Raw genomic sequence first — 13,584 nt, forward strand, 5'->3', positions numbered from 1 at the left:
CTTTACTAGGGACTAACAGTAAATCCAATGAACCAATCATGGACATCAGTCACATGTACAATTTACAGTAGGGAGCACTTGCACTGCGGCACGGGTTGGCCGTGGCGCAGTGCCCTGAGTATCGGAAAACCAGCAAAACATCGGAGGCACACCAGCAAAAAGTGGAAGGGAAACTCACGCCAAGGTGCCAGGTCTAACACGTGTCCCCTCCAGCTGAAATGTGGGGGGAACTACCCTTCCCCAGGGAGTTCCACATCACTAAGGCGGAAAAATCTGGACAGACCATCAGCGTTGGCGTGATCTGTGCCAGGGCGGTGTTCCACCGTAAAGTCCATACTCTGTAGAGAAATGGACCACCTCAACAGTTTTGGGTTCTCACCCCTCATCTGCATCAACCATCTGAGGGGCCTGTGGTCCGTCTGAACTCAGAAGTGAGACCCAAACAAGTAGGGTCTTAGCTTCTTCAGCGCCCAGACCACAGCAAATGCTTCTCGCTCTATTGCACTCCACCTACTTTCCCGTGGAAGTAACCTCCTACTGATGAAGGCTACGGGTTGGTCAAAGCCCTCCTCAGTCATCTGTGAAAGAACAGCCCCTACACCATGCTCTGAAGCGTCTGTTTGCACTATGAATTCCTTGGAGAAATCAGGAGCCAGGAGCACGGGCGCCGTGCACATGGCAGTCTTCAGGGTGTCAAAAGCCTTCTGACAGGTGTCAGTCCAAATCACATTCCTGGGCTGCTTCTTCGAAGTCAGCTCTGTCAAGGGGGTCACAATCGTGCCATAGCCCTTGACAAACCTCCTGTAATACCCAGTGAGCCCCAGGAAGGCTCTCACTGCAGTCTGGGTCTTGGGGGGTTCTCAAGCCAGGATGGTCTCAATTTTGGGTTGCAAGGGTGCCACCTTGCCACTCCCCACTTGGTGTCCCAAGTACACCACTGAACCCTGCCCAATCTGGCACTTGCTTGCCTTGATTGTGAGGCCTGCTCTGCGCAGGGCCATCAACACTTCCCAGAGGTGTCGCAGGTGTTCTGGCCAGGTGCCACTGAACACCGCGATGTCATCCAGGTAGGCGGCACTGAACTCATCCAGCCCAGCCAACACCTGGTTGACCAATCTCTGAAAGGTGGCAGGGGCATTCTTCATTCCAAATGGCATAACCCGGAACTGGAAATGCCCATCTGGGGTAGAGAATGCTGACCTCTCCTTTGCCCCATCGGTCAAGGCGATCTGCCAGTACCCAGACGTTAAATCAAACGTGCTGAGGAACCGGGCAGCCCCTAGCCGATCAATGAGCTCATCAGCTCTGGGGATGGGGTGCGCGTCAGTCTTGGTGACTGAATTGAGCCCTCTGTAGTCCACACAGAACCGGAGTTCAGGTGTGGCTCCCGGCGCAGCAGCCTTTGGGACCAAGACCACGGGGCTGGACCAAGGACTGCTGGAAGACTCAACCACCCCAAGGGCAAGCATCTTGGAGACCTCCTCCTTGATGCAGGCCCTGACCCTGTCAGTCACTCTGTAAGCCTTATGCTTCACAGGTAAGCTGTCTCCTGTGTCCACATCATGGACGCACCAATCTGTGACACTAGGAACCAGGGAGAACAGATCTGGAAACTGCCCCAGCAACTGGCGGCAGTCTTCCTGTTATTCGGGGGTCAGGGTGGGTGAGAGGTTAACTCCATCCACTGACCCATCTTTCTCACAGGCCACTAAGAGGTCAGGAAGAGGCTCAGACTCCTCCTCCATTCCATCATCAGTTGCCAACAACATGCCCACTTCGGACCTTCTTAAGTGGGGCTTGAGGCGGTTGACATGTAGGACCCTCAAAGGGTTCCTGGGCGTCTTCATGTCCACCAAGTATGTCACTGGGCTCTTGCGCTCCACAACCTCAAATGGACTTGTCCAATTATCCTGAAGGGCACAGGGTTCCACTGGGGCCAGGACATACACCTCTTGTCCAGGCTGAAGCTCGACCAGAGTGGCATTCTGGTCGTACCACCGCTTCATCTCCTCCTGGCTGGCTTCCAGATTTGCCTCGGCAAGTTGTCTGAAGCGCCTGGTTTGGTTTCTGAAGGCCAGCATGTAGCTATATACATTCTGGGGAGGTTTCCTGGGAGATTGCTCCCAGCCTTCCTTTACCAAACTCAGTGGTCCTCTCACGGGGTGACCGTACAGCAGTTCAAAGGGGCTGAACCCTAGGGACTTCTGTGGTACCTCGCGATATGCAAAGAGCAGGCATGGTAAGAGGACGTCCCACTTACGCCTCATTGGACCTTCCAGGCCCATGATCATGCCTTTCAGGGTTCGGTTGAATCTCTCAACCAACCCGTTACCTTGGGGGTGGTAAGGCGTGGTGAACTTGTAGGTTACACCACACTCTTGCCAAAGGGACTTCATATACTTGGATATGAAGTTGGTCCCCCTGTCGCTCACCACCTCTAGAGGGAATCCTACTCGTGAGAACATTCCCATCAGTGCACGTCCCACCACGGGGGCCGTCACTGTCCTCAGAGGGATGGCTTCAGGGTACCGGGTGGCATGATTCACCAAGACCAGGATGAACCTGTTGCCCATGGCTGTCTTGGGGGCCCAACAATGTCAATACCCACTCGCTGGAATGGCATACCGACCACAGGGAAGGGTTGGAGGGGAGCCTTGTTCTTCCCTCCGCTCTTCCCACTTGCCTGGCAAGTCGGACAGGTCCTACAATGAGCATCTGAGCTCTTGTGCATTTGGGGCCAGTAAAAGTGGGTGACAAGCCTGTCATAGGTCTTGTCCATCCCCAAATGTCCTGCTAAAGGCACATCGTGAGCCAGACCCAGTAGGAAGGCTCTGAACTTCTGGGGTACCACCAGCACACGGGCTGACCCAGGTTCAGCAGCCTTAGGCTCTGAATACAGGAGGTCGTTCTCCCAGTACACATAATGTGTTTTGGCCTGAACACCATTGGCCTGGTCTGCAGCCTGCTGCCGCATACCCACGAGAGAAGGGCATTCTTTCTGCTCCCTGCAGAATTCCTCCCTGGAGGGTCCTCCTTCTTGCTGCCAATGGGTCAGCTCAGGCAGGTCCCCCAGCTCGGCAATCTGTTCCCCTGTAGGCTCCAGGGCATCCCCCTCAAGGTCTGCTTCCTCCTGGACCGTGGGAACTTCAGGGGCCGGTTTCCCGCGCCCCCTGCGCCTTCTCCCTAAGGCCGGTTCCTGGGCCTCTCCTTCAGGCCCCAGGACCTCTTGATCACCCTTACTGGCTGCCATCGACCGGGTGGTCACGCACGCCCAGTCAGGTAGACCCACCATCTTCAGGTGAGTCGTCTTCTCCACCTTTTCCCAAGGGGAGTGCTCCAAGTCATTCCCTAGCAAACAGTCAACAGGCATGGTTTTCCTCACACAGACCTGCAGAGTACCAGAGACCCCCCCCCCCCCCACTCGAAGGGAACTTGAGCCATCGAACACTGACTCTCTGAATTATCAGCATTGATAACCCTACAGTAGGCATGGGGTACAACCTGCTCTTGAGACACCAGGTGCTGCCTCACTGCAGTCGCACTGGCTCCTGTATCTCTAAGAGCTTCAGCTTCCTTACCATTGATGATCACCACCTGCCCATATTTCTTAGTGTTAGAGGGCAGGTAGTTTGTAGGGACCATCTCACTGTCTCCTAGTGAGACTAGGGTCATCTGAACGGGATCTCCACCCCCCGGGACCATCACTTCTTCTCCTAAGTGAACACTAGTCACTTGACGGTGCGGGGCACCAGTGGGTGCGGGTTTTCCAAACAGGCGACACTTGGGGTCACTGGATATGTGCCCCGGCTCACTACATTTGAAACAATTGAAGGGCCCCTTTGGAACAGGTCTACCTGTCGGGGCCCCATTCTGCTTAGGGGGTGGGGGAGGCTGAGAACCTTTCTGCTGGTCCCCTTGGGGATTACTTTGGGGGCCTTTTTGGAACCCTTTCTGTTTTCCCTTGTCCCCCCCACTCTTCTGCTGGGGACCCTGCCCACCCTTGGCGGAGTCTCCCACTGGACCCTTGTGGACCCTGGTGCTGAGCCAGCGGTCCGCCTCCTCAGCAAGCTTCCTCGGGTTGGACAGCTTGCTATCTATCAGGTGTTGGCGTAACTCAGGAAAACAGTGATCGGACAAGTGCTCCCATGCAATTAAATCAAAGAGACCTTGGAAATCATTCACTTTGCTACCCTTCACCCAACCATCCAGTGCTCTGCAAAAAAAAGTCACATACTCCACATACGTATTCCCAGGCCGCTTAGTACACCCCCTAAACTTCTGTCTATACATTTCAGGGGTAAGCCCATACCTGTTCATTAAAGCTTCTTTCATGTGGGAATAGGATCTCTGGTTTTCAATGGGCAAATCTAGCAGGGTGTCTCGCCCTTCGCTAAGGAACCTTCCCCACAACCCCGCTCCCCAATCCTTGTCAGGGACCCGGTGGGAGGACATGGTTACCTCATATGCCCTAAACCACTGTCCTATGTCATCCCCCTTAAAGAACTCTTTTACTACATCTTTGGGGATGTGCACTCTTGACTCTACCTGCACCGGCGTTGTGCTGCCACCAGAGGGAGGATTATCCAAGTTTCTCTCTTTTAGACTCATCTCCCTCATTTTCAATTCATAATCCATTCGGTGCTTTCGTTCTTCCAGCGCCATTATTTTGGTCTCCAGCTCCAGTTGGATTTTTAATTCTGCCAGCTTCCTTTCATGATCCCTGGTTTCCTTCCTGTCTGCCAGCTCCTCTGGCGACAGGCCTCTACCAAAGCTGTGCACGCTGTCTGGTTTTTCGAGATCCACCAGATCCACAGGTACATTCTGATCCTCAGGTGCATTCTGATCCTCAGGTGCATTCTGATCCTCAGGGGCCTTTCTGGACTCTATCCAGGCTTTCAGGGCTTTGTAGAGTTCTGGTTTGTTCCTACACCCTGCGTGTGGAACCTTGAGCTTTTTGCAAAAAAACTTCAGTTCATTTCTTGTGTAATTATCCAGCTTCGCTGCATCCCATTCCACCTCCAACATCTCAGAGGTCGTGGATTCCGCTCCATCCAGGCTCTTTGTGCCCGGCATGGTTTCTGCACTAGGGATCTTCTCCTGGCAAAATTACAACAAAACCTGTGGCCAAGTAACTGGACTGCAATCACTGTGCATTGGTCAGAAGTTAAGGTATAAACACTGCAAATGTAAATTCGAAATCCTCACCGCTGCGTCCAATGTAGGAAGGGGGAGTCTCTAGTTGGCGCAGTGCAACACTAGCGACAAGCAGGGACTCTCTCTTCCTCGTCAGGGCTGAGGGTTACCTTCAAGACAACCTCTGCTTACCCTCGAGGTAGTGTGGCTTAAGCAGTCTTAGGCTAATCTCTGGGGCACATAGGGTTAAACATTTGCAATATTACACCACCACAACCAACCCACCACACAATGACACCAAACTGTATTTGTAAAAATATATATCTTTATATAAATTTCAAGCAGGCTTGTAAATACAGTCTTGGTTCAATGTAAAACGGTTCCAGTACACTTTCAATTAGGTTGCCACAGTTCTTTCTTTAGCAATACGCAGTCTTTAGTGTTAGCGTTTCACCAACAGTTCTTATTCAGCGTGAATCCCCCGCATGGGGATTCAGGGCTCCTCACGGTACTTTCTTCGGCCTCGGTGATCTACCGGGCTTCCTCCAGCGGTCCGCTGGTCTCTCTGCGCTGCGGGCGCGGTTGATGAGGGGAGAGAGAGCGGGGGCCCTGGGAGCGCTCCGCACGCAGCTCCGAGGGCTGGGCGAGGCAGCGGGAAGGAAACAGTACCTTGCGGGAGAGTTGGTGGGGCGCAGGTCAATGCGCCAGTCCGCGTCGCGTTGTCTTCCGTCCGGTGCTTGGAGCGAGCGGCGGCTCGGCTCTGGCTCATGGGTTGACGTTGCTGTGCGGGCCGGGTTGCACGGGGCCAGTGCCTCGGGGTTTCCTGATCAGGAGGGCACACTTAGGGGACAGCGCTCCTCAGCGCAGGCCTCTATCAATCCAGGCGACGTTCAGGCACCCCACGCAACAGCTGTTTCTCGGACAGCGGCGGCGCGTTCAGGGGCACAAGACACGAAGGGGGGCAAGCAGGCACCGGGCGCCACCTCTCTTCACGTTGCAAGCTGCAGCTCGGGGTCAGTCACTGTGCTCGGATCAGCTGGGCTGATCTTTACGATGCTTCTGGGCCAGGCAGGCGGCAGTCACTTTGTTTAGAGGGAGGGCAGCTCCCAGAGCGTTGCTGAAGAGCGCGATGATCACAGCGCGCTCCGCTTTTCCTGGAGAGGCTTGCAGAGGGGAGACAGCGTCTCGCAGTGGTTCCTCTGTCAGGGGGTAGCGCCCACTGTTCCTGGGGTGCTGGTCAGGGGGCAAGTTCACAGGCAAGCCCTTGGAGATCTCTCAGCAAAGTTTGGCACAAAGTTTCACAAAGCAAAAGTCTTCTTGTAGTCTTTTCTTTCCCTCTCCTTCTGCAGCAAGGCACCAGACACAGGCCAGAGACAGCACTCCTCCTTGTCCTTCCAGGTCCTTCTCGTCGGGCAGAGTTTCTTCTGTAGCACAAACAGGATCTAATTTACAAGGAGCAGGGCTCCTACTTTTATACCCAGTTTCTTTTGTTCTTACAGGCCAGGGGGGCCTTTGCATAGCCACTTTCAGTCTCTGAGTACTTTGTTGGGTGCAATCCGGCTTCTGCTTTCAGTGTGAGGGGCAGGCACATCAGACGCTCCACGGGAGGTGGAGGCAGCATTGTGTGGACAGGGGCAACCAGAAGTACCTTGTTGATGGGGCTTCGCCCTTCCTGGGCCAGGTGTCGGCTGAGCCATCAGCCGCTCCCCAGGAGGGTGGAGCCAGCATTGTGGTGGCAGAGCACAGCTAGATTCAGAGTCAAGGGCCACTCCTACCTCCCACTAAGGTGTAATCTTCGCATTCACCACCTGTCATCCCCCAGCCCTGTCACTCACACATCCCAGACAGTCAGATACACATACCAGCAGAGGCGGGCTGAAATGGTTAGGCAAGCAAATGCTGACTTTCTAAAAGTAGCATTTGCAAACACAGGATATTAAAATAAACTTTACTAAAATAAATATTTTATTATTCTGAGTTCAGGCATACTAAACATGACTCTCTACCATGCTCCCTGAGCCTGCTGGGATTATAGAGTGTAATAATTCCAGCAGCCCATTCTGGCCTAAGGGAAGCAGGTAGCCTTACAATAGTGAAATACGAATTTAGTTGTAATTCACTACTAGGAGGGAGTGGGAGGAAAATTTTTGGGAAGACCTGCTCCAAGCCAGTAAAAGTAAGGATTCAAGGGCCTTCTGGAATCTCATAGCCACACGGAACAAACCCAATGCAGCTATGAGACCCTGCAGCATCCCGCCTCAAAACTGGGTAAAACATTTTGGGGCTTTATATCTCCCTCCAGATGGGGAACTGAATGGTGGGTGGAACCTTACGTTGGCAATTGAACCTCACGCCTATGATCTCTTCACTCCCCTAGAGATTGAAAAGGTCATAGGGTGGGTAGCGCCTCGTAAGGCAGCAGGCCCAGACGGCCTCCCGGGGGATCTCATGAGGGCATACCCAGTGGAATGGGGAAGGGTTATTGCTGCTCTCCTAAACGACATCATGATGGGAGGGGCAGTGCCAGAATCCTGGAAAGGGGCCGTGGTGGTCCCGATTTTTAAAAAAGGATGTAGGGAAGCCCCGGGGAACTACCGCCCCATAAGCCTGATAGACTCCACCCAAAAGATAGCTGGTAAAGCCATCCTTGGAAGGATCCTCCATTGGGTGGAGGAGAACAAAATCTTATCGGACTTCCAGGCAGGTTTTCGGGCTGGAATGGGGACAATAGAGCAGGTGTTTAGGTTGGCACTACGGGGGTGGAAGGTGGTGGAACTAGGCAAGGGTAGTCTTTACTTGGCCTTTATAGACCTAAAGACTGCCTTTGACCTAGTCCCCCGGGAAGAGCTTTGGAGGGTGCTTTACGAGCTGGGATTACCCCCTTACATCCTGTCCCTCCTTATTAGCCTCCATGCCCATACCTTTGCACAGGTCCGTTGGGGTAAAAACGGAGAACTCACCGAGAAGATACCAGTGTCCAGGGGCGTAAGACAGGGCTGCGTCTTGGCGCCCACCCTATTTTCACTTTACGTGAATGGGGTGGTAGAACATCTTCAACAAGAACCAGCTGACGCCCCCTGTCTTGGAGGAGTCCGGATCCCCACTCTGCTTTTTGCGGACTCCCCAAGGCCTCCAGAAATTGCTAACACGTTTCCAGGAGTTTTGTGCCGCAAAAGGGTTAATAATTAATGTGGACAAAACAAAATATCTAGTCCTAAATCCACCAAGGAAACTGGGCTGCCCACCAACGCTTAATTCTGTTGCCTTGGAGAAAGTGTCCGAATTCGATTACCTTGGCATTCGGATAACGGACAGGTTGTCCTGGGCAAATCACATCAATAAAATGGTCCTTAACCACAGGAGAGTAGGAGGAGCTCTCATGAGGGAGTTCCGGGCCTCATCTAGGAGATCACTCGCCCCGGTAATTGATATCTATAAGGCCAAGGTAGTGACATCAACCTTGTATGGGGCAGAACTGTGGGGCCACTGCCGACTGGACACCTTGGCGACAGCGGAGAGCAAACTACTAAAATCCCTTATTTCTATCCCATTGAGCACACCGTCCGTACCAGTGTTGTTGGATACAGGCTGTAAAAACATTAAAGATCAAGCCCAGCTTCGCCCTCTCCTTTTATGGACACGAATCTGGAGGGGTGAAGAGCTAAAATCCTACGCTGATGGCCTGGGGGAAATAATGAGTTTGGGGGGTTGGGCCAAAATAAGATGGCTAAGAGAAACTAAAAAGCTTTTGGAGAAGATTGGATTGGGGGACTATTGGTTAACACGTTCAGCCCCTCCGAAAGAAGTTGTTAAGGCCCTTTTTTGGAAGTGGACTGCGGAGCAACTAACTACAAGCTCAAACCACTGCAAGTCTACTGTTGCCTTCTTATTAATCAAAGACATTGTGGCCTTTGAACCCTACCTGGACCTGATTACCCTCCCCTTTGATCGAGCCCTTTATTTTAAATTTAGAGTTGGATCCCTCCCGCTTGGTACTGTGACATCAAATTGGAAATCAGCGGCCCGAACGTCCCCCAATTGTGCTGGTTGCCCAAGTAGGGTAGAGTCCATCGCGCATGTTTTATTTGAATGCCCGGACTATGCAAGGCCTAGGAGCCTTTGGTTGAAACCTCTTTGCCAAAATATGGGTACACGCAGCCACTTAGTAGCCTTGCGCATTCTAACTACGGACACATCCCCCCCTATTGTATGTGGAACAGCAAAATTTTTAAAACAGTTTTGGCTTATTCGATTTAAGAGATTGTCAGTAGCGGTTTAATCCTTTTTTTAGCTAAATTATTCGGGCATTTCATGCCCTTTTATTGTTTTTAACTGAGTCCCTATACTGACTTCTTAAAGTGATGTTTTTTCTACACTGTAATAATTGTATTGTAAATGTGCTTATAAGATATCTTGCATATCGAATAAAAGCTTATGACTGACTGTAATTCACTACTAGGACATGCCACACACATCCGGGCTTGTCCTACCTTACACTTACAATGCACCCTGCCCTCAGGCCTACCATAGGGGTGACTAATATGAAGTCAAGGGAAGGTTCAGGGGCTGGGAAGTGGGTGCACTTGCCCAGCCAGCATGACAGTACGAGACTGCACGCAGGTTCTGCAATGGCAGACCCTAGACACATCTTAAGGCTGCTTCTGTGGGTGGCGCAACCAGCGCTGCAGGCCCACTAGCAGTATTGGCATTCACAAGCCCTGGCACTCCTAGTGCACTTTACTAGGGACTAACACTAAATCCAATGAACCAATCATGGACATCAGTCACATGTACAATTTACAGTTGGGAGCACTTGCACTGCGGCACGGGTTGGCCGTGGCGCAGTGCCCTGAGTATCGGAAAACCAGCAAAACATCGGAGGCACACCAGCAAAAAGTGGAAGGGAAACTCACGCCAAGGTGCCAGGTCTAACAGCAGCCAAGAAATTTACTCCATTGCGCGGACAGGGTTAACCTCCTCTACCAATATATAATTTAGGCCCTTAGTATGGTGGATGAGAATGCCTCTGCTTGAGCATAGAAATCCAAGGTCAACAGGTCAAATTTGAGTATAGAAGTTAACCTACTCTAGAAAGGTATCAAGAGTTAAAAGGCGAGCCATGAACGTTCCTCAATAATAAAGTCCCAGGCAAAGAAGTAACACTAAGGGTCTGATTTAGATTTTGGCAGACAGGTTAATACATCTGGAGTACCTGGACTGGCAAACTCTCAGTCCACCCTTCCAATTTTGAGTTGTGTTCTGACAGAATTAGGCTGATGGAACCAAAGTTACTCCATCAATGTAAATCTTCCTTCAGCAGCCCAAGAGAGTACAGAGCCTCATAACTAAGCCGCCTGATCACCTGTCTTATTTTGAGTGGGCGATCGGATGGCTTGTGGTTTTTACTGTCATTCTCCGAAAGAATTATTCTGGGGGCGAGGGACAATACTTTGACCCCCAGATGATGGGAGAAAGTTCCCATGGTTTTGGGGCCCACTTTTGGAGTTTGTTTCCGGAAATGTAAACAACTTTAACCCCTTCCATGCTGATGACGGCCCACGGCCTCCGGCCCCACTCTTTAACCCCAGCGCATGCAAGGGGTTAAAGGGTGGTGTAAGCAGCCCTCTCCAATGACGGACACACATCAGTCTTTTAAATTGCTTGGTATGAACTGCTGTGATGCAGTTCATACAGACTCGTAGAGTAAATTTAGTGGATGGAATAAAGGCAAAATAGCAGACATAAAATCTTCCACCACCCTGAATGCATTTACTCCATCTGCCAAACTGTAAATAGGGCCCTAAGTCAAGTCATTGGGAGGACCCCGAGAAGTCATGGATAAGTGAGTTGAAATGCATTCATACACCTTCCAGGGGCACCGGGAAGAGCCAAGAAGCACTAGTTACAGTGTGAAGAGTTCAAGATATTTACTGTCATATTTAGGGTTTGGTGATGTGGGTCATTCACCAAAAAGTGGAAGATGTCCTGTCTGCCATATATAGAGTGCCATTTACATCAATGCACTCTTAGTACTGTGGTCAAGACATCTGCCAAATTTTAGCAGTTGTCCTGCAACTGTGCAACTCTAAATAACGCCCTAAATTGAGTCATTATCTTCAAAACCACATTATTTCCAGCTCCCCTTTGAGACTTCGAGGGAATAACCCAGACCTCCATTAAATCAATCCTCTTCCTTTTTGATTCAAGAAGAGCTCAACTGTCATCAATGAAGAAGCCCAATAGGTTGTGTTTTCCAGAAGAGAGGATGGCAAAGATATATGTTAGTTTGTAGCTGGACTGGATTGCAACTTTTTAACGTGTTGCACTAAAATGACATTGAACTAGCGTTATTATGGCCACATGCTCTTGAACACTGAGGAAAAGTAAGTGAGCATGCAGTGTTCCTCATTTTAAATTGTATATAAACATTTCTTGACACAAAATGACTATCAGTTGCCTTCTCGTGGGTGTCCTGACAAAGAATGCAAAGGTTTTGAATTAAGTAGTCACATGTAGGCACCAACAAATGATGTATACATTGTTTGGCAGTAGAATATTACTTTGATCTATTTCCAACGAGGGGTCCCATATCTTTCTTTCTGAATGCCCCTGAATTCACCTGTTATTGAAACTTTAATAGAAAATAATGGAGCTCCTACACAGCTTCTTCAGGGACCACGCCATCAGGACAAGACAGTGTAGCAGGAAAGCGTGGTCCCAAGTTTTAAAGACTGCTGATCATTCTGGTAAAATGAGGAGGAAAATGATTGTTATGGGTAAACTCAAGGGCAGCCACGGGCCTTGCAGGTAACAGCGGTGGGGCCGCTTGGAGGAGATTTCGAGCGACGATGCAGAGGGAAAAGAATGATTTATTTAATATTCCCTCTGCATTGTCCCTCAAAATATCCCCCACCCCCCACCAGGACGGACCGCGGCTGCTCAAGGGCATTGCAATAGGCTGTATAGTGTTAGAGGGTGGCGTTTAGTTTTGTTGATGTTTAAATTACCCAATAAATAAAATATGACATAAGAATGAAAAAGCATCGAATCGGGTTCCCTCCGAGACCCGCTTCCCATTACCATATTGCAAAAGATGGAGCTACCTGCTCTGCAGTTGATCAGGGGGCTACTTAATGCCTCTTTAAGTGAAGCCTTGATTCCACCTGAGTGGAAGCATGCAATTGTTCTCCCGTTGTTAAAGAAGCCAAACGCTGACCCAGCCAAACTATCCAGCTTCCGCCTCATTTCCTTGCTCCCAGTTGTTTCCAACATTTTGGAAAAACATGTGAATTCACAACTAACTCACTACGTGGAAACCCATAAGTCCTTACACCCATCCCAATCAGGTTTTTAGGAAAGGGAATTCTAAAGAAACCACACTTCTGGGAGTCAGTGAAATGATGCGTAGTTACTTGGATGCTGGCTATACTGTGGCGCTAATATTGTGAGATCTGAGCGCTACATTTGACACAGTATCTCATACTGTGCTTTTGCAAACTCTCCTATCAATCGGAGTGACTGGATCTGCCCTGAAATGGCAAGATAAAAATTTTGTTGGGCCATACATTTCAGGTTTTTACCTCAGAAGCAGCTTCCAAAGTCCATGCCTCTCTCTATGGGGTGCCACAGGGCTCGATTCTTAGCCACTTATTGTTTAACATTTATGTTAAACTTTTGGCTGACATCGACGAGGAGGTTGGATTATCGATATTTGCTAAGTTCATGACACCCAAATAGTCTTCTCCCTTTCTGCCAAAGGAGCCTCTAAGCCCTCTTCTCTTCCAGATGGGCTCAGTAAAACCATGCAGTAGATGCAAGTTAATTCACTTCAGTTCAATGGGGAGAAGACAGAGGTGCTTATCCTGGGGAATAACAAAGAACTTTGGGGTCCCCGACATTGGCCCCTTGAATTGGGTGTTCCCCATCAGCCTACCAAACAAGCCCGTAATTTGGGTTTCATTATCTATGACCACCTCAAGATGAGACCTCAAGCAATAAAGGTGGCTGCAACTTGCTTTTCCATACTCAGATGGCTCAAAGAAATCTTATGGATGTTGCCGGACTCCACAAAAGGATCTGCAGTTCAGGCCTTGGTCACCTCTCACCTGGACTACGGCAAAATCCTTTTTTTAGGAGCCAATAAGGAGGTCATCTGTAAGTTGCCCGTTTCTAGTTCTTGCGTGAACTCCACCGTCTGAAAGTGGAAAACCGCATTAAATTCAAAACCTTAACTTATATGCATAAGATTAACACAGGCAAGGCCCCCAATATCTGAGTTCCATTGCTCAACTATACGTCCCCTCTCGCCCTCTCCGTTCAGCTAACCAGATGAAATTCTTGGTCCTGAGGCATAGATTGTCCAGGGTAGGTGGCCGATCTTTTTCTTATTTGGGTCCAACTTTGTGGAACTCTCTTCCTTTGTCATTAAGGAATGAGTTCAGCTTTTTACAC

The sequence above is a fragment of the Lissotriton vulgaris genome, chromosome 12 (assembly GCF_964263255.1).
Source record: "Lissotriton vulgaris chromosome 12, aLisVul1.2, whole genome shotgun sequence".
Taxonomy (NCBI): Eukaryota; Metazoa; Chordata; class Amphibia; order Caudata; family Salamandridae; genus Lissotriton; species Lissotriton vulgaris.